Consider the following 25,830-nt stretch of genomic DNA (forward strand, 5'->3'; position numbering starts at 1 on the left):
GAGCTCTGCAACTGGAATACTGTTAACAGTTCTCAGTCTGCAATCTCATTAGTTCTCATACTTGCATGTTTTCCATGCTTATGCAAAATACTTTCAACTTTTCAAAATTAATGTTTCTAAAAGAAACCTTTTCCACTGTGAATTGGTGCTGCTTCTGTAAAAACTGAGCTCTGGTGCCACTCAGTATTTCTGGTTTGGTTTTCAGTTGAAGCAAAAAGACTCGATTGCAGAATTTAGTTGTTGTGTAAATAAATGCCTGTGCATTTTAACTTTGAGCTCAGCACAGATAACTAGTTTGCATTCTTTTTATTCACAGGGTAGCCATTAAAATGGTTTATGTATAAATAGCTTTGATTACTTCTAAGCAGAAGTTGCCTGAAAATGCAGATATGGGAGGGGGGGAAAATGTACAAATCTCTCCTATGAACTCCAAAACATGTGTGCATCTTCACATATGCAACAGTCCAGGGAAGGTGCACTCAGGGCTGAGCCTTAAGGGGCTCTCAAACACAGGCATGCCTGAAGTTACTTTATGTGGGAAGTCACTAAAAGCTTAATCCAGATGTTTGAGGTTTTTCTGCTTGTTTCAGCTGGTTGGTGACTCCCAAATGATTCCTAAATGGGGAGTAAGAATAATTTTTTTTTTTAGTAACATACACATGCCAATGGATACAAATAGATATTTTTTATCTTATGTGAAATAGTTCAAAAGGTGTAAATATTTTTGAAAATCACAATTAAATATTTCAGAAAACATACTGGGGGAAACTTAGTCTGTGATGTTTCCCTGGTGGCTTTTTATTTATTTAATCCTATACTGTGTTATATCCTTCATGGCTTATGTGATATCATGGGTTAATCTAAGGGATGTGAGTCTGATGGACTCCCTATAGTACCAAAGCATGTCTTGTGTGCATTTGACATCAGGAAAGGCCGTTTATATCTTTAGGGCCTTGAAGAACTCTGATAATCTGAAAGCCCACTGGCTTTCTGCTGAGCAGTGTCTGGAAATTAGTGAGATGCTTCTGGAAGTGTTGTTATAAAGGAGTATATTGTCACTGGTCTGAAGTCTGTTGTCATGAGTTTGCATGACAATCTCATAGGCAGCCCTTTAATAACAGCCACAATGTGAATATGGTGCACTACCAGTGAGATTTTAGTTTTGTTAGTCTTGCATTCATACAAACACGTGCAATGACTCGTTGCTTTAATATGTGCCTGGAGCCAACTTCTATATTACTGGGAATTAGTTTAAATTGTATGAAAGTGATCCTGCTGTAAGGAATACTCGAAAGAGGATTTAATTCATGTGTTTACATTAGAACATGTATTTTGTATCAGAGAAACATGAAGCTATTAAACACTGAATTCTGCAGTCTGGAGAAGGAGGAGGGGGTGAGGTAAGCAGTGGAATGCTGTTCTGAAGTGCAGAGTTGCAAGTTTACATTATTAGTGGCAGTATCAATCAGTATTTTTAATTCTTTTTAATTACTGAAATCTCTGGAGTACATAATGGTGTGGAATATACACATGTATCTGTAATAAACAACATGTATCCTGAAGAAATGGATTTAGTTTTGGCAACGACGTGATAGGGAGATCAAAGAGCTAGCTGGCATTAAAATGATTTAGATACATTTGTCATAGGCAGCTGTTATGCTAATCTCATTTATGCAGTTGTCAGCTGATAGGTTCTGATGAGCCAGCTTAGTGGGAAAATCATTAGTAGATCCCTATTGTGATAAATGTTATTTATTACTGTCAAATGGTATTAATGTTTGATTCAAAGATGGGAAATGGGCATCATCTACATGAAGTTCATCCATTCATGGTCAACGATGACAAAGGGAGCCGCTGAATTCCAGCCAAAGGAACTTCATTTCTGTAAGAAAAAAGAATAATGGATTTAATTTGCATATGCTTTAAAAGGGTAATGAAGTAATATGATGTTTATCTTGGTTGAAGAGTGGTAATTTTTGCTGGCATAGCTCCAGCAACATTCGAGTCATTGTGCAGCATTTGCTGTTCAGTTGTTGGTTGTGGAAGGGGCTTTTCAAAGCAGCAGGTGCATAAGGGGGGAGGAAACAAAAATGATTTATTCATTAAGCCAAAAAATGAGCAGTCTCAGTGTCTTTCCCCTTATCCTCTGGAAATATATTTGCAGCCATCTTCATTTTTCTTCTGCTGCATCACTCTCTCTTCCTGTCTGTGGCCCTGTCTCTTGAGCTACACAGAACCACACTGATTTCCACTCTGTCTTTGTTGTGGTTTGTCTTTTTTGTTTCCACTTCATCTAAATAGATAAATGCAGAGAGAAGGTAGCATCCTATTCCAGACTATCAAGCAGATAGAAGTTGGGACTTGTTCACATATGGCTGCAAAACAAAGTGTTATTTATTTATTTTTTAGGAGGAAAAAACCTCCAACATTTTGGCAAATTAGCTGTGCAGCTGGGTTTTAAGTTGTAGGAAAGTGTTCCCTCTGCTTGTGAATTTGCATGGAGACATTCCTCTTTCCTCTATTCCAATACAGCTGCAGTACTCTAATCTAGTTTTATTTTTTTTCAGTAAAAAAATAAAAATCCCACAACCCACCAAAACCTAATTATGGTGCAGCCAGTCAAACATTGGCTCATTTTAATTACTCATTACCAAAAAGGCGCAATAACATTTAAAGAGTGCCACAGTGAATATTCCACTGCTAGTTTATTTATTATTTATGCACTTAAATGAAATCAGGAAGTTTTAAATAATTTTGTAGAGTGAATGAACAGTAAAATGACAATGGTAATGTAAGGAAAAAAAATCACCCCCAAAGCACTGTAGTTAACACTAAGAAAATCTTTCAATGCTGCGTGCTGGTTCTGTCCTAAGCCAGGCATTGGTACTCTTTATATTTCAATGAAAAAAGATGCCTGATAATCAAGATGACCTTGATCTTTTTAAAGGTAGATGAATGCCAAATGCTCATTGGTTTTAGTAAGAAATGAATGCATGCCTGCTTTTTAAGTGATTCTTTTATCTCGATGTACTTAAATTCCTATGGAAAATAATCAGAATGTTTTCAGTTGTCAGTTGTGGTACTGGAGCATGGATGGATATAGGCACTATCTGCAGTTATATGAAATAAAACTAATAATTTGTGTCTTGCAAATAAAATAGCAGCAGCTAATGTTCTGTAATACATAGACAAAATTCTAAAGGGGATTTTGTGTGTCTTGATTTTAAAGAATTTTGTTCATCTTGTGATGATACATATGCTCTGCAACAGCCAAGTTTCTGGACAGTTTTCAAGATTATTTAAGTATCTACAGCTTTAATTCACAATATCTAAGAATGTGCTGCAGTTCCAAGAAAGCTTGCAGTGCACTGCTGTAAACAGCCCTCCTGTAACTGCCACTGCTTAAAGGCTTTCTGACCAACCTCAGTTTAGCAGCTCTGCATTTAAAACCTTTTTGAGGCTGCTCTCAAGATCACATCCAAGACAAATCTTGTACGATGGCAAATGGAGCCTCCTGCCAGAGATCATGAGGCTCTATGAGATCATGCTACCCAATGGGTCACTGTGTCACCTCGTATAACCCAATGAGCTTGTTCTGTGCGTTCTCTGGGTTGGTGCATGAGTGGATGCTTGCAATCTCTCAACAGTCTGATCTTATGCACTAACATAGACATAACTGCCAACTATTTCAGACTACTTGCCGAAGTGTTGTAAAGACTTTGTCCTTGTAAACAAGACTTATCAAAGATACTAGAGTTACTACAACATGAATGTTGACAGTGTGAATTACTGCAACATCACTGTCTCATGACCCATAGCTGCCGTTTTAGTCTCAGTACTGTATGAGAATCTGCTCTGTCCTCCCTGAGATTTTTAGACCAAAAAAGTTTCAATAAATATGTATAAGCTTTCTCCAAACAGCTGCATCTTTTGGAGGCTTGCTGCAGCTAGCTCTCCAAGTTTTTTCTGAATTTGGATGCGAGTCCATTTCCTTTGCTACCTCCCCCCATGTATGCACTCAGCTAAGTGGTTTCCTTGGTTACTTCTGGCAAAAATTACAGTTGACCGTATCTTGCTATTAGAATGCTATTTAATACAATGCACGGAATGTAAGACCTTGGATCTTATGTTTCCTAATTAACTCCTGGCACATTAAAGGCTTTTTTCTTGCTTAGCAGTGAACGTACTTAGTTAGAGTTAAGATGGATTTTAAAGTCTAGCGTTGAGAGAGCACATATATCTTTAGCTTACTTTGATAGTCCTCTGAGGTTCTGTAATGTAGATAGATTTGTCTCAATCTGTCTTTATGTTGAGATGTGCTGGGCTTGCTCCATTTGTTGTGATAAGAGTTGCTTTGTAGGTCATAGGAAATAAACGTTGATCTTGTTGAGAGATTTGCTTGTCAAACTGTGTGATATATTCCGTGACTACTAACTTCTGGAGAGAGTGGGATTGTTATGACATCTATAATATACTGTAGGATTCATTCTGAAACCGCTGAAATTCATCACTTCAACTTCAGAATATTCTGTGATTCTATGATTACTCTCAAACTGGCATATTGAGTCACTAGTTTATCATGTATTGAAAATAGCTAAAATTGCTTTCAGCTTGCTACTTAATAGCTAGTTGACTAGTCAACTCTGACATCAGCATTATCTTTGGAAATGGTACAACATAGAAAACAAACATGTTTGTGTTTTCTGTTTTCTCACCTCTGAAATGCTATTTGGTTTTCTCTGGAGCTGCTTTCAGCCAATGTTGTCAATATTGTCTTTTTTTGGGGGGTAAGTGTATTAGTTCTATAGCACCGTGGACTGTATTTGTAAGGCAAATCAGTATTCAGTTGGTAGATACTTTAACGGTGTGTGTATTCTAAGCATAACATGAATTTCTGTTCCACTTTCTCCACCTTTTCTAGTATGTTCTGTGGAACCAGGAAAAGATATGTGGGTTATTGAAAGCTTATTCATACTTAGGAAAAATAAGAGCGGCTAAAGGCAGCTTTCTTTATCTTCTTTTTTTAGACGTGTGAAGTTATGATTCATTTCTAATGTAATGAAAGTTATAATGAATACTTTGAATTTGATATCAGTGATGGATTGGCATTTAAAATATGTGATGATGTACAGAGGCCAGGGAAAAGGTGTATCCAAATCAGGATCTGTTCCAGGAGAGTTAGAAGGTTGGTTTTTTTTTGTTTTTCTAATTTGTAGAAATTATAATTAAGGTAGCTGGAAAATCTTAAAAATAATTAAAAAAAAATTAAAATCTTTGTTAAAAGTGAAGGTTTTGAGGGCATGCACTGTATTTTTGGAAACATTCCTTTTGTCCTTTTTTAGCATCTCATGATGAATTTCAGGACAGCTTGCATGAAGTCATCAGTTGTCATATTTCTGATCAAAAACTGTTAAGTTAGATTTTGATAAGTCTGATCTGTATCACTCTTTCATTTTAGTCTATTAGGCTTACTTGCTTGTAAGCAAATGTCTGTATAAAATTAATTGCAATGATCAGTGATTCTTTCTCACTGCAGATACAGTAGGCAGCATTCTTATGCTTACGTGTAGACAAAGCTCACTAAAATTCTGGATCTCCAGTGCTTTGCACCTTCTGAAGTCACATCAGTACAGAGTGCAATTACTCTGGCCTCTAAGCAAGCATTAATTTAATTGTTGGTTTAGGTGCATGTGTACTTCAGTAACAGTTATGCTGACAGACATAAATGCACAAAGAATAGGTTCTCTGGGAGAAAGACTTCATCTGTTCCGCTGACTAGAACCCTTAAATAGTACTGCCATGCCATATCATAGTATCATAGTCTCATGCGGGTTGGAAGGGACCTTAGAGGTCATCAAGTCCAACCTCCAGGAGGGCCCCAGTGTTGCAAGGCGGCATTCCTACCACTGCGCCACCAGGGCACACACTAAACACATTAAAGTAATTTAAATGTTGGAATTAAGCAAGATTTTATCACATTTAAGCAAGATTTGTATAAGAAAAACTGCAATGCAAGAGTAAATGGTAGCAAAATATGTTTCTTCTGAGTACAAAGAAACTGCTTTTTTTTAGGGGATATCATTATCCAGTGAAGTGAGCAATATCATTTGGAAAGTTCAGCTTATCATTGCTGTTTGCTTTTTGCATACAACTATTTCCAGATAATCATATATAATAAAGGCATTGACTTGAGGGGTTTTTTTTGTGTGTTATGATTTAAACTGTGACAATCCTGTTCCAGTAAGAATCACTGTCTGAGCAGGTATCATAGTCAGATGTAATGTAATAATGTAGGAGGCATTAATTTCAGAGCAACCTTCATAATTGCCAAAAGTTTGTATATGTGTTCCAATGTGCCCTGATAATCCCAGCACGAACAGGGTTATATTTCTGCTTTTATTTTTCTTCCTTTCCTCTCTCCCCAAAACCTGAGGTATTGCTGTTGAATTCCTTTGAAACTGTGTTAGAGCTAATTGGAGCCATTCATGTTTGGATAATTAGTGCAGATGACAAGAAAGCAATCTCTGTATTTTGCAGGTGTCTATCAAATCAGCTGAACTCATATCTGCCAATTGACTTGATCCGTTTGGTAGCAAGTGTGGTATTTAAAATCATTCACTGCAGGTTTTTTGTTGTTGAGATTCCAATCTGTCACTTCAGAAGGACTGAAATTACATTGCAGTGGTCCCTTCTAGGATTAGCTTTGCAGTGTGGTTTTAATTCTGGTAGAATACGATTTAAAATTCTCTTGTCAGATTCCTAAATTAAATACAATGAAAATTTTTAGCAGTCTAATGATATTAAGTTAGTTCTTATTAAGTTTGGTGTGGAAAGACCACTCTGGCTAGGAAAATAACAGATTCTGAAAAATTAACAGTATTGCAACAAAAGCTGTTCAATGATTTGTAAATCTGATTGCCTTATATTGTCATGCCATGTAATAATTCTGAAGCTGTTGCATCTGTTCATGAGCAGTTGGTTTCCTGGTCAGCCTGTTTACAAAATAGTGAGGATCTTTGTACTGATTTCAAGAAGAGTTGGATTAGACCTGGGTGTGAGGAACTGACAATGTTCTGGAGAGACTGAGGGAACCAGTGTTGGACTGGCATTTTGAGTAGTGCTTGTGGAATAATGTATATGTAATTCACTAAGGGGGTTGTGTTAGTACAGCATTGGTGTTGTTGACATGGTCTAGGGCGGTAAGATTAGATGAGTTAAAGATTCTGATCTGTCAATTTGATAACTTTTTCCTCTGAGTAACTGGTGCTCTCCAGATGGTAAGGTGTGAAATTCCTTCTGATAGAGCAGAATGGCTCTATGACATCTAGGGATCTACACCATTTTTTGAGATGGCCATTCAGATAATGCTGGTCATCATCATCATGCTTGCATGTTCTCTCTCTCCATTTTATGTAATTCTTAAATACATTTATTGAGGCAAAAACTTTTCCAATTCTCTTCAACTCACTACGTTTTTTTCCACTCCAGACATATTCTTTTTTTTATACTCCTGTCAGTATTCTGTATATTTTAAAAACGTTTCCATCTCTTTCAAAGCATAAGCTGCTCACTCCTTTGGAGAGTGAAACAAATTTTTAGTTCCTGTAATGTTCAGATTGCCCTTTTAGTATCTTCACTTTCATAACATTCTTCTCATACTAAAGGGACGAGGACCATGGCTGTGTTCCAAATGTGGCTTCAAGTCCCCAATGTAGTATTAGAGTGATTTATTCCAAGCACTACTTTTGTTTACTGTATCTATCCTAGAATCTCTTGCCTTATTAATTTAAATACTGTTAATCCTTGTGCAGATGGTTTTAAAGTTCTCTCCAGTACCAAGACTGTATTCAATTCCTGTTAAGTGTTTTGTGGCATATGGCTATTGAGAGAGCACTACCTTTTATTATTTTTTTTGTAATCTCATAACCTTATCTTTCTTTACAATGAATTGCAGATGCCAGTGAAGCCACTAACAGTATCAGCTTGTGATCCCTGTCTATTTGTCATTCAGAATTTTATTGCTGTTCTCTTTTTGTCTTTAGTGGCTCTATTCTCTGGTTTTGTTTCATCAGCAAATTTCTTCACCTTCATACATATTTCATGTCTTAGGTCAGTGATATATAAAACGAACAAAAATGGTCCTAATACTGATTCTTGTGGCATTCCTCTAATCCTTCTGTCCCAAACTGCTCTGTCTCATAAACAGCTTCTGTCTGTGACATTTAAGCCAGTTCCCTATCCACATATGTGGCTCACCCCAATACCATACTTAATGACTTTGGACCAAATGCTCTTTTCAGTTGCATGGTGCAGAGGGAAATAAAAGACTGAAAGAAGGGCAGAAAGGGAGTGAAGTAGGAAGGAGAGACTTAGTGACCTTTCTAAAATCTATGCAACCTAAATTCCTTCTGCTGTCTCTCCTCAATTAAAATTTTGTTTTTCTGGTGGTCTTCAACTTCCATTTTGCGGCTGGAAGGTAAGCAGTTTGCTTGTTGGCTAAGGCCTGCAATTCACCTTAAATGCCATTTTGATTTCTTAATTTTGGAGTTACCATTTCACTTGTACATTTTAATATACCATAAAAGCATCTAAATAACCAATAGTTAGTAAGGCAAAGAAATGTCAAATCTGTGGAGCTTTAGTTGAAAAGGGGGACGATGTAGAGTAAATATGTTTCTCTTGTTACAACCAGCTATAAGGTGAATGGGCAACCTGTGACCTGTGTCAAAGAGAAGATGATGGCTCTCTATGACAGCTATGAACATACTAGGCGGCATACTACATAGGAATACAGCACATCTTCCTGCTACATTACTTCCAAAACAAGCACAGTGAATGATTAAAGACCAGGAGGAGGTCCCAGCTGACAGGGATTGCGCTCAGGGTTTGCAGAGATTCTTGCCCTTTGTGCTCCCTGGTTCACTGCAAAGCTTCTGAACAAATAATTTGTTTTTACAAATTTATAACCTATCTCATGTAAATTGTATTTTTGACTTTTGACATTTAAATTCCATTTTCTTTCTATTGTATGTAACATTCTAGTCTATCACTGAGTTCTAACAAAGATTGGGGAAGGTTACTAAGTAGACTTAAGTTTCCAGAAGGAAGAAATCCCCTGTTCCTTATCCTTCTGTCATCAGTTTTTCTGCTGCTGTCATCCTGCACTTTGAGAATCTAAGAAAAATCTCTCGCATCTTGAAATCAGAACCTCAAGTGCTTTGTCCCTTTGTCAGAAACCACCTTTAGATTGTATTAAGGGGAATAATGGTGTTACCTCAAAGTTGCTTAACATCCTCTCTGAAACACAAAACCCTCCTGGGTTGTTTAATACTAGGAGATATCTTGAATTGTGCAGATTTAAATGAGAGATTCATTGAATAATCCCACTGAACTCATTGGAATGTTTTTGACATTGTAGCATATTAATGTTCTCTTGTGTGATTGCCTTTCCACGTACTGCATGTTTCTTTAAATACATACATGAAAATGATCCAAACTTTTATGAAAACAAGTCTTAAGATATGTATAGGTATTCTTGATGCAGACATAGCTTCAGGTTTTGGCATGGCCTGAAGCCCATCAACTTTTCCAGGACTTCCTGCACACTTCAGTTAGCTGGTTCCAGTTGAAACATTGCTGTAGCCATGCTTGCCTGTGCAGGGTGCTGCCATCAGCTCAACTAATTTCAGGGTTGTCTTGATTACAGGTAACACTGAAGTGAAGCTGCACACTTCTGGGAAAAGCTTCTGGCAGCTTGCTGACCTTGGCTCCCTCAGTATGCTAAGCCTGATGCTGACTGCTGTTAAGAGAAAGTATGGAGTTAAAAAAAATCCTTTTTCTTCCAAAACGATTGGTCCATCAGTCTGATCTTGCTGCCAGGAAGGTTCATGGAGAAGAAATCTTGAGTGAGATCACATGGCATGTGTGGCACAGCTGGGGAATTGGGCCCAGCCAGTGTGGATTTGTGGAAAAGCAGGTCCTCCTTGACCAACCTGATCTACTTCTATGATCAAGTGATCAGCCTGGTGGATGAGGATAAGGCTGTTGATGTAGTCTGTGTAGACTTCAGGCAAGCCTAGTATTCTCCTAGGGAAGCTGGCAGTCCATGGCTCAGACAGATACACTATTTGCTATGTTAAGAACTGGCTGCAAGTCCAGGCACAGAAAATGGTGATGAATGGATTTAAAGCCAGCTGGCAGCCCTGGTCATGAGTCATGTTCCCCAGGGGTTGGTGTTGGGGCCTGTCCAATATTTTTGTTGATGATCTGGACGATGGGATTGAGTGCACTCTTAGTAAGTTTGCAGATGGCAGCAAGTTGGGAGAAAATGATGATCTGCCTGGGATTGGGGAGGCCCTACAGAGGGATCTGGACAGGCTGGGTAGTTGGACTGAGGCCAGTGGGATGAAATGCTCACTTTGGCAGTGCATATACTAAAATTGGAACAATACAGAGAAGATTAGCATGGCCCCTGCACAACCATGACATGCAAATTGATGAAGCATTCCATATTTTTTGAGGAAGTTTTTCACCCAGAGGGTGGTGATGCACTGGAACAGGTTGCCCAAGGAGGCTGTGGATGCCCCATCCCTGGAGGCATTCAAGGCCAGGCTGGATGTGACTCTGGGCAGGCTGGGCTGGTGGTTGGTGATGCTGCACATAGCAGGAGGGTTGAAACTGGATGAGAATAGTGTTCTTTTTCGACTCCGGCCATTCTATGATTCTGTGATTCATTCTTTGATTCTCTCTGACAGGGACAGACTGAAGCTTAACACATCAACTGAATGAGTATTACTTGTGGGAATAATCAACTTCTTAATATACAATTAAATGAATCATTTTGCTGAGTAATAAACTCCCATGAGATGGTAGTTGTGATTAAATATCACACATATGTGCTTGCTATTCTTCAACTCAGTTCCAAACGAGGAACCAAATTAAATGTACAGGACATGTACAGTACTAGTAATTGAGAAAACAGAGGTTAAAGTCATGAGTTTATCAACTCATAAAAAATAACCCATTTGCTTTCCATCAAATATTCTCTGAGGGGAATTAATAGCCACCTTTCAAGAAAGTGGTTGGAAATATGTGAGCTGTGCTTGAGAAGTTATTATTTCAGTTTTCTGTGCTGGTAGTTTAACTGTAAATCAGTGTGCAAAAGTGCACGCAGGCAATAGAAGACATGGCTTATTTTGTTGTACGTGGGAAAGATATTGACTTTGTGTTCTACAGCTTGAGTATATCCATCTTTCTGTATGATTCACATAAAAATTACAGCTAAAATTGTTGGAAGTTTTTGAATACAAAATATAGGTAGGGAATGTTTTCTTGTTTTTTCACCAATTTTTGTGTGAGGTAGAAGTGTTCTGTCGATCAGTTTATTATGATGAAGTTCTGCTGCAATTGCAAGTGAAATCTCTTGGTACTGCAAAAATGTGATTTATCTATTGACAGTGGAGTGTGTGAGCTGTAGGTCAAACAGTAAATATCTTACTGCATTTTGGATAGTTCCTTGTCTGAGATGTTATCTGTTTCTCTGCTTTCCTCTGTGGTCCACATAGCTACGTTTTCTGATCATTGGGTTTAATTTTTGATGTTGTAGATTTTTTCAGGATGATCTTAGATAAAATATTCCTGTGATGGTTTCCAGTTTTTAAAAATGAGATATTTCCATATGCTAGAGAGTGTCAGGAGCACAAAGTTTGTAGTTCTTGCTGTAGGAGAGGACAGGAGAAACAAGTCACAGAGGGAATGTCTACATTACTGAGCACACTTAGAAAACGCTAAAAGAATTGAAAGTGATGACAGCAGTCAATACTGTCATTGAAATTTAACTTCATCAACAAAAGTAGAAATTAAAAGAAACTGGAAAGCTCAAATAAACAGTTTCTAAAGACTGTGGAGTGGTTGGCTAATGCTTCTATGTATGCTTATGGAATTTGAATACTCCTGCTACTGCTGAGAAGTTCTAAATAAGAATCTACAAATAAGGAGAGCTTTGTAAATGTAAGGTTACTGTTTTAAGTTTCAGCAGTGCTTTTGTATTCTTAAACCTGTAGGGCTATTGCCTATGGTTTATCCTATAAAAGCATGCACTAAAGCACTGTATTTTTGTGAAGTCACTTATTTCATCTGAAGCAAACCAAAGTAGGAATCACTTTGCAGCACAAACTGTTCAACAAACTCATCCACTGTAGTAGCAAATGTTTTAGAGATTTTAGAAATAAAAGACAGCAGATAGTTGAGTAGGGTGTTATGCAATGTTTCAGAGTGCATTAAACTCACTTGACTATTTTGGCAGAAGCAGTCACAATGGGAAAGGAAGCCTCAAGCTAGATGTTTAAGTACCATTAGAATGGCTAAGTTCATGTAGTCATAGTTCTTACTGCTGGGTTGTTCTTTCACTTGTGATCCACAGTGAGTACTTTTCTATTCATTGCATACAAGGTAAAAAAGTTTATGCTTTATTATAGAGTGGGGAAGAGTGTTTCTGAGAATTCAGAAGAAATAATCAGATATAACAATTCATAATCTTTGCCATCTGTTGATTTCATATAATTTTTGTTGCCAATAAGCATTGAACATGGAGAACTGAACATGAGCTCCATCCATGAGCACAAATATGTTTGTAGGGACCTCATACAGACTGAACTTAGTTCTTGACAGTCTCTGGAATAGCAAGGAAATTTTCTGATCAAGGACTTCAATTCTCATTTGCAAAAGTATAGTATGACTATATTTCTGAGACTATGTAAAATTGATGCTAGCTTTTTGTATGAAATTTTATTAAGCTTCTGTTTCTCAGAACAAAACAGGAATGAGACTCAAAAGCCAGTTCATACACATATATCAGCTGCTTTTTCAGTGTCATAGCAGGAGCAGGTGCTAGTATAAAAGCCTTTAAAGGTTTTTTCCTTCTCACTGTAAATGATAAATACTGTCTGTCACGTACCCAGAAATTAAGAAAGCAAGTGACCTGTGAGGTGTTTCTAACAGGAGATTTTATTACCTTGATCATAGTGCCACGTAGGTACTATAAGCTGTGCCCTTACCTGCTGTAAAATAAAAGATAGGGCAAGCATTTGAATACATTCCAGACCAGGTATAAATGCAGCTGCAAAGTTCAGATTTGCATATTTTTTTTAACATGTGTTTGTGAGATGGATGATCAGCAGGTGCAGAGTGGAAATCAGAGAAACATCAGATGCTTTTCTCTTTGTCATTTTATCCTTGTCACCACCATCACCACTGAGAAAGCAGTGCTGGGGACTAGGTGATAGTTTTGGTTGCTATCTGAAGTAAAAGAGGGGGGAAAATCTGCAAAAGTGAGTGAGTTATTTGATTAGAAGGCAAGGGTTTTCTAATGGCAAGTAGAAGTAGACAGGCACAGCAGAGCCAGTAAGGGATGCCAGGTGAACAGATTTGGCAAGAATTACCTGCCTTGGTTCAGTGAATGGCAGCCAGTACTTAACAGAGAGAAAAGAGCCAAAAGTCAGACTAAGGAGCTGTTCCTTGGCAATTTCTGATCCTCAGTGTCCAGAAGAAAATGTGGTGTTGGACTGTGTTGTAGAATATACCCACCAGATGGAAATTTGGCATGGTTTGAACTTTCCAGTTCTTACTATTTCCACCTGTTCCCAAAGCAGTTTTTGAGTACAGGTTTTGGTTTCTCTTTGTAAAATACAGAAGTGTACTTCTAATAAGTCTGTGATTTAATATTTGACTGCACTTACAGTTAAACACCTTAGCTCTCCTGAGAAGAGTTCGCAATGACGTTGCATGGTACATCCTATATGCTACCATCCTACCCTATTATATCCTGAAAAACCTTTCATCAATCCAGAGATGATAATGTGCATCAGAGTGATCTTTCCAACCTGTTAGCTAGACCATCCGTGGGACATAATGGAAGGTAACTGTTTAGCTGTGTAGCTGGTGCAGTTCCAGACTGAGAAACTCTTTCGCAAGGATAGCAGAGGGGTTGTCAACTTGGGACAGCCCAGCTGGATTGGTTAGAACAGTCTATTGGGCCAAAAAGGGAGGAAGAGAAGGTAAAAGGAAGACTCATTTAGATCCTTTCACTCCTTAGAGGAGTACGATTTCACTTATTCATAAACTTATATTACAGTGATTTGAACAACTCATAGATTTGCACTTGCAGAAAAAGTTGTACAAACATTCAGAGTGATTCATTATCCTTTTCATAGCTCTCAAATTGTGTTTAAATTCAAATTACTGAAATAATTGTACTTACTGCTTTTAATCTAAGCAGAGCAGAAATGCAATGCTAGTGCAGGAAGCAGAGCCTGCTGTTTTCAATGGATGTTAAATACACAGTTTAGAAAATCATTGGAAACTCTTTGCAGATCAAAACAGTTCCTTAAGCTAAAACTGCCATCATAATTTGTCTTATCTGTCCCTACTTTCAACAGAAATATTTGCTGCCATTTGGTGACCTTTGATTAGCATCTCTTATTATGTAAATGAAGAAAGGCCATGTAAAAAGCTGGCTCTGTGTATTTACATAATGATTTGCTTTCCTAAGATGAGCAGTTAAAACAAAATAGTTCTTAAATTTATTTTGTGTAATTGCTGGCCCTTTATTCTGCCCTCGAAGTAAGAGGAGCTGAGTATTTTACCCCTGTAAAAATTCTCTTTAATCACTATTTCCATAATGTTCAGAGGAATAAAACCAGGTATTAGAAAAAATTCTGAAGGGGAAAAAAAGAAAAGCTGGAAGGATTCAAAATGTGTGTGACATGAGAGCAGACAGAAGGCGCTCAATGTCTACTTCAGTAGTTACTGCAGCTATTTACAGGCCAAGGTAAATTGTTTAAGTTGATAGAAACAAATGCTCAGTGAATGAATGCCTGCAGCAGACAAGTCAGTAATGGAAAATGCTATATAAGCTTTTCTATCTTTTTGGCTGAAGAGGAAAAAATCCAAAATGTAACCACTGTGAAATTTCTTAGGGGATTCTTTATTGGATGTTTTGTATGCAGAGAGATTACATGTCAGAAATGCAAAATTAGGTACAAAATAAGCCAAATAATGGTGAACATCTTAAATGTAGAAAGTAATGTATAATGTATGATGATTTAAATTTCATTAAAAACACAAGCATATGTAATTTTGTGGCAGTCAACCCTCCAGAGTATCCATGGAAAGATGTTACTTCTCTGAGGGGCTCCCTTGTATAAGTGCTTTAATAAATGAAGCACATATCCAAAGTGTATCAGTGTTCCCTGCATGCACGATATTTCGGTATTCTCAGAAGCCTCATATATGATTGTATAATTTCCTAATCTGATATAATCAACAGAAAATCTTGACATTAAATTAATGTTCAAGATCTAATTTTAGCCAGCAAGAACCAGGATGACTATGTGTAAAGCTGATACTCCACCCCTGCTTTCTTCTTTGCTCTTCACTAAAAGCAGCATTGCAGTGTGGTGGTAGAGAGCTCTGCCCTGATTGAGATGCCATCTCCTGGCTGAGCTATAAAACCAAGCCACAGACTTATTGTGGTTATTGAAGGAACTATAGTGACTGTTTCCTGGCCCAAATCCAACCTTGGTAATTATAGTTAGGTTTTGTAATTTCTCTTTCCACTTTTATCTCAATAGGGTATTCTTCCTTGCCGCCTGTCCTAGACTGCTGTGTAGTGTTAATGTGGGCTGTTAAACAGCTGCTGTGTTTCTCACTGCAAGTGGCTGCATTTCAGTGGTAGGTAAATGACTATATCGTACAGTGCCTTGAGAATTCATGGGATAAAGGACACTTACTGTTTTTATTTTACCACTTGGTGCCTAAGTTTTATTGGAGTCTTGCCTGGTAGGTATTTCTCTATGAAATATGTAGGTGCTTCAAGGTCTGAGAACAAGGAAAGCCACAGAAATAACTGCCTGAATTCTTGAAGTCTTAAATGCTGAGAATTCTTTTTGAGACTATATACATTGGACTATCCTTTTTCTTCTTCTTCCTTCTTTTTTTTTTTTTTCTTTTTATTTTTTATTTATTTTTTATTTTTTATTTTTTTTCTTAATGGCATCTGCAGCCTAATAGAAGACAATCTAACCATGCATACAGTATTTACTCCAGAAGTCCTGGAGTCCCATTTTTACATAGAAGCTCCATAAATGGGACATTCAGAACAGGATACATTGGTTTTTAAGGCAAGTACTATTTATAAGTGTTTGGAGAGGAAAAAAAAATAAGCCACAGGAAAAAAAACAAAACAAAAAAAAAAACTTTTAAAGCAATATAATCTAAAATGGAATAGGTAAATTATACAATTTTTTTATATATTTACATGTTTTGGTTTTTTTTTTTTTCTGTAATAATGAGTCCTAAATCAGCAGAGTATTAGTAAACACAAACATATGGATCAGTTTTCCCGGACCACTGATAACTGTTCAAGTCATGGTACAGTATCATTGAGATGGAGGAAGCCTTTACATTGATAAAGCTATGAGATTATACTGGAACTGTTTGTTCCCTGAGACATCACATGATGACAGTGCTCCTGTAACAGACACTTCTGTTGACATCCTACCAAACTCATGGGACCTTTAAATACAATATGAGGGCAATGGGACTATTTAAATTTCCTCAGAACACATTATCATTTTTGCAGAAATGGTAGTAGTTGTTTGAAACCTGCATATTCTGGGCATGGAGAATGGAATTTTTTGAGAGTAAATGATTCAATTTTTGTTGTAACAGCAATTTGTTGTAACCTAGACTAACAATCTAGAAATTGGCATTAAAATTGTCAGATCCAGATTCTTCTAATTATAAACATGAAATCTGGTTTTATCTGTTGATGCCAATTGAAAGGAACAGTTTAGCTAACAAACGCATTTTTCTTTAAGGTAGTTAATGTACTAACAGCAAAAATATCACGTTATTCTTCAGACTGATATTAATTAAAAACACTGAACTATCAGCTCATAGAAATCCATCTCATATTAGGAGGATGACTAACCTTTAGCATTGCAGTCCATTAATGCCATAGCTTGATGTTCATTTCATCTTCAAACCTTCCAGCTTGCTCCAGGCAGCTATCCTTTAACAACACAGCATTCAGCTGTTTTTGTATCAGAAACTACAATTGCCACATTAGTACAGACAATGGATTTTTATTTTTTTTTGCTTCATTGTTCCTATCCTTAGCCTGCATTTTGGCAGGTCTTTGTGTGTGTATCACATTCATCTCACTCTTTCACTAAATGCACTTACAATTCTGACCTGGTGTATGGATGCCTGATCTTGGTGTTGGCGTAATGTCCATACATCTAATTGATAAGTTCTAATGCAGCTTTAACCAGTCGCTTAAAATAAATAAGATCATAATTATCAGTTTCCATTTACCCATTTATTAAATAACAATGTTCACACTGAGCAGTTTGATTTTGTGTTACAATAAGGCAGTCTCTACATGATGACAGATGGTGTTTCATTTTGCCGATGCTGTGCTAAAGTGCTGTGAGTTGTGATGTGTTTGATTTTATTAGAGATCAGATTTAACACATGCATGCTACATAACTGCAATAGCATTCCCATTTCTCATCTGTAGGAGAAAATGAAACTGTGATGAAATGTAATATACTCACCCTCAGGCAGAACTAGTGGGATTGGGAATTGCAACATAATAAATCTAATGGATATTGCACTACAGGACACTAGAAATTTACTGTTATTATGTTCAGGGAAGGAACTTGATTTCGTAAAACTCACTTTTATTTCACTGGCGTCAGTGCAATTTCACATTATTTAACCATTATATCCCAACATTTTGCAGCACTGGAAAAGTAACCTAAGCTCAGAGGAACAGAGCAGTCAAAGAGCCCAAAAGGGAAAATACAAATTCTGAATAATGAAATGACTGAAATTATTAAATGCAAATTACTGCCTGACAAAAGTTACAGTATAGTTAATAACGTCTTATTGCTATGCATGTTTAAAGTCATTTGTCACTTATAACAATAGAACATTACCTATCAATATTACAGATTCATGCAAATTACAATACCAAGTTTATTTAATCAGAGACATTTTGTACTTGAACTCTAAGATAATATTTATTCTTATTGTAACTCTGGAAAATGTGCTGCTTTAAATGTTTGAATTTCCACCAATTCAGGAGGAATTCTGTTTGATCAAATCTAACATATCTGTCAAGAAGTGTTTCCTAGAGCACACCATTTTAGGTATACTAATCCACTTCAAGGAACCGTTCTGAAATACATCATGGTAATTCCATCAGAGTAAAGGAAGAAGTACTCCAGTTTAATCATAAACTAACAGGTTAATAGGCTTGTTATGTTAGGGTTGTAGAATGCCTCAGTTTGGCTGGGACCAACACAGGTCGAGTCCAGCTGCTGGTTCTGCACAGGACCACCCAGCCCCAATGTCTGAGAGCACTGTCCCAATGCTCCCTGAGCTCTGGTAGCATGAGGCTGAGCCCACTGCACTCTGGAGCCTTAGTGCCTTCCCAATCCCCCAACCTGACCCTCCCTTGGGTTATGCCACTGTCACCAGTGAGCAGAGCTCAGTGCTGCCCCTCCATTCCCCTCTAGTTTTATAGTCTATGGTATAAATGAATTTCTGAGTCCCAGTCACATGCTCAGAATAGCCCTGGGCATTCCTGTTAGCTCAAACAAAACAACAAACCTTTCTGAAACAGAAGTGCATGAGATATTCAATTTGCCTTTTAAATGCCAACTGATGGCTGTGTTTTCAGAGGCCTTTAAAACAGTGGTGGGGCTGCAATTACCCAATGAGGCTGTGGTACTTTGTTTCCCGAGGTAGCATAATTCCTATGAAATGGGAGTGGTGTAAATGGATTGGATGAGGAGCACCAAGTTGGTCCTCTCTCTCTGTTAACTTTACCTCTTAGTTTCTGTTGAAATGTAGTACTTGTATTTGCTTAGTGCGTTTATGTTGGAAATAGATCAAGTTGCCAAAATACTGCATTTTTTTGGAGGGGGGAGGGCAAGCCATCTGATAGCTTTTTATCTGTACTTTAGGCAAGAAAACTGCTTTTAAACCTCAAGACTCCTAGAGCTTGTGTCCTGATTAAAATACCAATCTTTGTGATAACTGAGGTCCTTGTTTGGAGAGTAGATTTTGCAGTCCTATCTCTTGTAAAACAGCAAAACATATCTGCTGTGGAAAGCAACAGCTATCAAGAGTGACTGTTAATTGAGATATCTCTATATTTTATAAAATAGCGTTTAGACCTTTTTATTAATTTCAGCTTTTGTTTGTAAGCACTTAGCACTCTTGCTATAATCACTAAAGTTACCATGACAAATGAAGTTTTTGGGCCTCATTGCTGAGTCTTTTTAATAGTGAGGAACATTGATCAACACTTTTGCAGAAAAGGTAATAAATCTCGTTAAAGAAAAGAAAACATAGCAAGTTATTGTTGGGAGCTACAAATGCTATAGTTCTGCTTGTGCTAATTAAAAGGTGTGGTGCACAGAGGCAGCTGTGTTTGTAGGGTCACAAAATGATGCTCCGTGTTGCTCCAGTGCTGTGTATATACATAATGCAATGCACAGTAATGAGCTTCTTGTACACTTTGGTAGAACAGTTTCTCTGGAGAACAGAACCAAACTTCTTCAAAGGAAGAAATAAGCAGGATGTGTCACTTAACCTTGCCACTGCAGCAGGGCTGCCAACCACTAGATCAACCTGCACAGGGCCCAGTACTTGATGTCTTCTAGATGCTGTAATACTGAATGCTTTAATTTCTTCAGGTTAATTATTTTTATGACCTTTATAATTGGCTAGGCTTTTTGTGATTCTGTAATTTTGCAATATTCCTTTTTAAGGAAAAAATGCTTAGCATAAGCAAACTTCATAATTTGAAAATTTAAGAGAGAAGCTGTTCTCACTGTTAGCACAATTTATCATTATTATGAAACAGTCTACTAGGGTATTAATGGAAAGATGCTTGTATGTGTATGGTACATACATATAGAAAGGTTTTCCCAGATCTGAACCATGCAAGATGATATACCACATTCCAACTATTTGCTAACAAAATGTGAAGGTGATATGTTCCCAAAGGTCATTATGTAAGTGGATTTTTTAAAATGCTTTTTCCCTAAAGAAATGTAATGAAAGCAGTTGTTATTAAAAATAATACAATTTAACTAACTGATGTACATCTTCATCAGATGTAACTGATTTACATCTTCAACCCTAGTCTGGCACTCATTGTTAGTGGAGCTGCTTCGGTAGCATGAGTGAAAGAGTGATAGTGAGACACACACATATTTATATATCTACAAAATAAACTTAGTCCTAAAAAAACACTTATTTTCTCTGTCAATTGTACTGTAAATATAGTGTAGTAGGAGATCAGCTCAATTAGAAAATTAAATATCCTTTTTTTTTTTATGACCAGCTCAGTCTGTTAAGTGCTGGCACTTGAAGTTCAATATCCTTAGCAGCTGAGGAAATAAAGATGACTCAAATTTTGTCTATGTTAAGAAAATAAAGCAAGACCAGACCTTAATCTTATATTCAGTTTGGATTTCCATCCTAATTTATAACTGTTGATCTTAGCCTGTATGTTCATTTAAAGATGGAAGTCAATATATTTGAAAAGCATTGACTTGAGTAAGTTTTTCAAAACTGAATAGCATCTCATGTGGTTTGTCTTCCTGCTCTGTTAGTGACTGCCAGGCAGAAGCCATGCAGCTCCCCAGGGCAGCAGGTGCAGCTGGTAGGCGTCATTTCCTTCTGTGTCTTAGTCCTGGGCACCAAGTCTGACTTCTACCTGTTTTCCTTCTGCAGGTGTGCTGAGTGAGCACCGTCACTGTGGTCTTCTTTCAAATACCTATTTTAGCATCGTGTCATTCATGAGGGTCCCTTTTTATTCTTTTGGCATTCTTTGTCTTCTGTAACCTGTGATAAGTGACGCCCCTGACTGAGGATGCTATTTTAGATCCTCCAGGTGTTGCAATTCTGGTTTCCTCAACAGTGTTACAGAAGGTGATTTGTTGAAAACTGAGAAGCATTCAGTATAACCCAGCTGCTGAGTATAAGATCAATACATGATCCAGTGGTTATATTTTCAATAGCCTACATCGTTGGGTTTTTTGTTTTTGTTTTTTTTTTGTTTTCTTCCCTATCTGCATTTAGGAAGGGAAAAAAAATCCAGCATATAATTCTCTCCTGTACCTTGTTCTTTAATTTAATTTGACTTTGTTGTTTCCTTTCCTCCGTCCTCTTACACATTCAACATACTGCTGATTATCCCTTTCAGTGAAATTACTTCTTTCTTTTGTCAGATACTCCCCCAGCACCTCTTAGAGGTAGAAAAATAAAATACTCTTATCAGTAATTTTAAATATTTTCAGTTATAGAATCATTTGAGCTGATAGGGACCCTTAAAGGCCACCTAGTCCAACTCCCTTGAAATGAGCAGGGACACCTACAGCTCCGTCAGGTCACTCAGAGCCCTTTGCACTGAGTTGCAGCAGTGACTGAAAACCAAAAAGCCTGATAATGGCTATTATTGCCTGTATGGATCTTTAACTTGATGGGCAATCTGGATAACCTCCTCACAATATCATGTGCTGGCACCTTATTGCTTTTCTGTTTGGTACAGATCTTAACCCTACAAATGCATACTAAAGAGTTTCTAAAAAGGTGTTTTGTTTACTTCTTCCAACTTTTAATTGCAGGTGAAGTAAAAGCATTATAAATTGAATATGATTTGCATGAAATTGCATGGGTATGCTGGCTATGGTAGTGACTTAAATAACTCTAATGAGAACATTTACGTTGATTCTTCACCAAGGTACTCACTGAAAAAAGAGTCCTCCAGTGGCTGAAATAATGCCATAAAACTTGGTTGATCTTAAGCAACAGCTGAACAAGCTCTTGATTAGCTTGTAGTGCTTGAGCAGGCTGTGTGTTGTGACTTGAGCTTATAGTGATGCTTCTCAGATCTTCTGTAATCCTCTGCTTCCTTGTGTTGACTGCTCTTCTTTCAGTTAGGCTGATATTTCCTCAAGCATAAACGCTATTTTCCTTAAAAGCATGTTGTCTTTGCTTCTGTAGGGCTTCAGTTTCTGTGCAGAGGCTATCACTGCTCCTATGGCACAAGTGCCATATTTGTGTCATATCTCGTTTTAACAGCACTGAAGCCATACTTAATACGGATTGTATTCTGTTCTAAATCAGGACAGTATTTCTCCACTTTTCAAAGAGAAGGTGCTGACTGTGGAACAAACACAGCTCATCTAAATAGCATTGCTGGGTAAAGGTACCTGAATGTTGGCCTTTAATTTCTTAAAGACAAGAAATGAACCTCAGTGGGTTTTTGTTTTTGGGTGTTTTTTTTTTGTTATTCTTTTTAAGGATGATCTTATCCTGAAATTCAATCTATTTTTTCCTTATTGTTTGAAGAGACTTACATGCTGAATAGTGGTGTCTGGCTTAGGTCTCTTTGTATTAATATCTGGAGCCTTATAAATAAGTGTTTCATGATTCTGTCATCCCAAATGTGTTTAAAATATTACTCCTGCATTTCATTTAACTTTTGTGTCTGTGCATAAAGTGAAAGTCAGGACAAAGCAGACAATTCCCTTGGATTTCTAACTGCATTTGAATTTAATTTGCCCCTTTCATCACCTCTTTGTTTTCTCTTATTTAAATTGCGAGACTTTTTCAATGGATTCTTCAACGTATTTTGTTTGTACTGTGCCTAAAGTCATTGTCAAATGACCCTTAGTCTCTCAGTAATAAACAAGATTTATAATAACATCAGTTTAAAGACAATTTGCAGACACAAAAGACCTAATTATAAAATGGAGAGGGGCTGGGGGCAGTTGGAAGCCTCTTGTTTCGAATTACATTTAATTTGTGCTAAAGAGTAGTATTACTTTCAAATATTTAATCATCAGTTTCCTGTGTGTTTCTAGATTTCCAGTAAGAAAGATGTACAGATATTAATTGTGAAACCTAATTGTTTGCCTGATAGCTCTTGGCAATGTTGTTATATTCAGTTCAGCTGAGAATGTCCCTAAGAGCCTAAAGAAAGGTGATGCATTCTGTGGGACAGCTACAGAAATGGGACTTTATGATCATATGAGATGGTTGTTATGGTGGAACTCATTCTGATCACCTGCTGGAATTTATTAACCTGTGAACACCTAGCCAGCTTTTGTGTCTTCTGAGAAGCTTACCAAAAAAATGTTATGTTGTGCAGGTGGCAGGGCTACAGAATTTTGATCAAATCCACATCTCTTGCTGGCTTTCTTAACATATGTTATGTTTTATGTAATGCAAACCAAGACAGCTCTAAGAAACAGATCTGTCCAGTCCATCTTTAGAGATGGATGCCTTCAGCAGTGTTTGAATTCATGACTTATTTATTTTTATGTACTTTCATTTTTCAGGTTAGATTTGAGTATTACTGGTGTTAATTCTGAATTCCTAAAACCAGTGATTTGCTAGTGCTGTTCCATGATGCCCTACATTGCCTCTCTTTGCTTAGGATTTCATATCTGATATTTTTAATGTTAAGGTCAATGTTATTGATCCTGTGGATCTGTTCTTCTGCTGCATTTTTCAAGGCACACACAGAGAGGGTAACTAATCTTAATATCTTGTGTTTGCAACTCTGTGTAACATGAAATCAGTAACTGACATATTAATTATAATAATCTGTTAAATATACTTTACCTACATGTTAATTATAGCAGACCATTCTCATTTATTTCTCTGGGTAGGCTATTAATTCAACCCAGATGGTACAGCTTTTTGAGGCTGCAACACTCAGTGTGAACGGAATAAATCATGTTGCCAAGATACAGGAGCAAAAACGTTATCACATCTGAATAGGCTTTAAAATGATATAACTGTGAAAAAAATCTTACCTTTTAATCAGGGAAGGGGCTTAGAGCATGGTCAGCAGCCCAGGCCTGTTCTGTAAGGCAGGAAGCACAACCTGGAAGTACAGGAATTTCTGTTATGTGCCAGATTATCAGCCATTTTGGGATACCTTTCTTTCCTGCCATAAGTAAGTAAACTGAAAGACATAGTGCAGAATCACTCTGCCCCTCTATTAAAACATGAGATCAGTTCCCCCTTATTCCACCTTTCCCCTGTTAGTGTGCTCAATAGGCAGTTCTCTGCTGGCTATAATGAGGGTTTTTACTTTGTGAAATGCATTTTAGGTGAAACACTGCCGCTTGAATAGCTCATTTATTCTAAGCCTGCCCTCCTACGCACTCAGGCACAGTTCTGCCAGGTTTACTTGTAGTTTCTGTTGACTTTCTTCATTTTTTGAGTTCTAATTGGATGTATTAGAGAGGCATAAGCTGTATCACATCTGTGTATTTCAAAGTTGCCTATTTAATCTAGGTGTATGAATCAAGACAAATTAAAAACAAACAACAAAATTGTCACCTTTATCTTCTTTTTTACCATCTTGAATAAAGTTTTTAAATAACACATGGAGGTTTCCATTACAAAAACCTAGGCTATTTAGACTGACTCACTTTAAGTACAGAGAAACATTCTTCTCATTCTCTTACTCTACTATAGAAACTGAATGGAATAATAATTCACCTGTTCATGTATAGAGAGAAAATTATGAACTTATGTCAAAATGAAAGTTATGTATCAAAATCTTCCTGATACAAAGATCTTTCCAAAATGCTCAGCCAGCATGGTAGAATAAATTACAATGTTTTTTCAGGTTTTTTAGATGCATTCAGTTTAAAAGGTTATACTTTGGGGGAATTTAGATAAGGCAGTTACGTGCTTGCAGTTGTTGCTTGAACCTTTCTTGGCAGTACCATTTTAATGGCTCTTCAGGAAACAAACCTGAGATACTAATTCAATAGGCAAGCATAAATCGGACCCAAAAAAACCAACAAACCACCTTTATGTTTACCAGTCCTTTGATAATTTCAGGTAATCTAAGTAAAAGGTTGAACCTTATGACATTGGACAAAGCTCTGTACAAGTTATACCTTTCTGCTTCCATGAAAAAGAGATCAATAATTGAAGTATCTATTCAACATAAACTTGTACCCCAGACTTCATCAGCTACTCTATTGCTTTGCTCTGCTTCCCCTCCCACACCCTTTTTTTTTTCTTCTAGTATTATAAAATGTATGTTTTTAAATTTGAACCATAATTACAAGCCATATAAAATGGGGCTGTTTTCTAATTGCTGTTAAACATGCTGTTAATTGCTTTGCTTGTTGGGAGTCTGACAGTTCATCTCTTGGAATTAATTTGTTTCATTAAGGGCAGGTAAAACAGCACACTTGAGTGCCAGTCTTGATTTGAATTTGGATTTGAAGGTATAGATAAATTAGTCCTAAATTCTTCTATAGACTTGAGAGAATCATAAGAGTAGTTTTCATGATCTTTTTATTGTCTGGACAAAATAGGGTGAAAACATATGCGTAATATTCACTGAGTACAACTGAGTTCTATATTTAAGCCTTTCAGAGAAACAACTGAAATATTTCCTAAGTACAGGATTTGTGGAGCTACTAAAGGCACACTATAAACCCACAGCAGGAATTAGCATAATATACAATCCTCTTGGTACCAGCATTAACTTTATTGGGCCAAATTCTACTTGTTTTCCTCTTATACAACAGCTGTGGGAAAGACCTATGGGCTAAAATTGTCCCACTGAGTACAGTGCTAGCCCCCAATCTGAAGGAAATGTGCCTGAGCAGAGAATAAAAATCCAACAACAAAGCTAAAGTATGACCTAAACCATGAGAATTACAACTAGGAAATGTTTCTAAACGAACTATCAATAAGAACTGCAAAAAC

At 37.1% G+C, this 25,830-nt stretch overlaps 1 long non-coding RNA gene and 1 other non-coding gene across 2 annotated transcripts; one reads left to right on the plus strand and one right to left on the minus strand.

The window, feature by feature from the left end:
• Positions 1 to 1,446: 1,446 nt before the first annotated feature.
• Positions 1,447 to 24,064, minus strand: LOC116653972 (uncharacterized). The gene is made up of 2 exons (XR_004308680.2): positions 23,907 to 24,064; positions 1,447 to 1,882 (listed from the first exon to the last, which is right to left on the minus strand). It is a non-coding gene; the product is annotated as an uncharacterized LOC116653972 (long non-coding RNA).
• Positions 10,412 to 10,516, plus strand: LOC116653986 (U6 spliceosomal RNA). Its single transcript, XR_004308722.2, has one exon. It is a non-coding gene; the product is annotated as a U6 spliceosomal RNA (small nuclear RNA).
• Positions 24,065 to 25,830: the final 1,766 nt, after the last annotated feature.

The sequence above is a fragment of the Coturnix japonica genome, chromosome 6 (genome assembly GCF_054131305.1).
Source record: "Coturnix japonica strain WE chromosome 6, WE-NBRP24, whole genome shotgun sequence".
Lineage (NCBI taxonomy): Eukaryota > Metazoa > Chordata > Aves > Galliformes > Phasianidae > Coturnix > Coturnix japonica.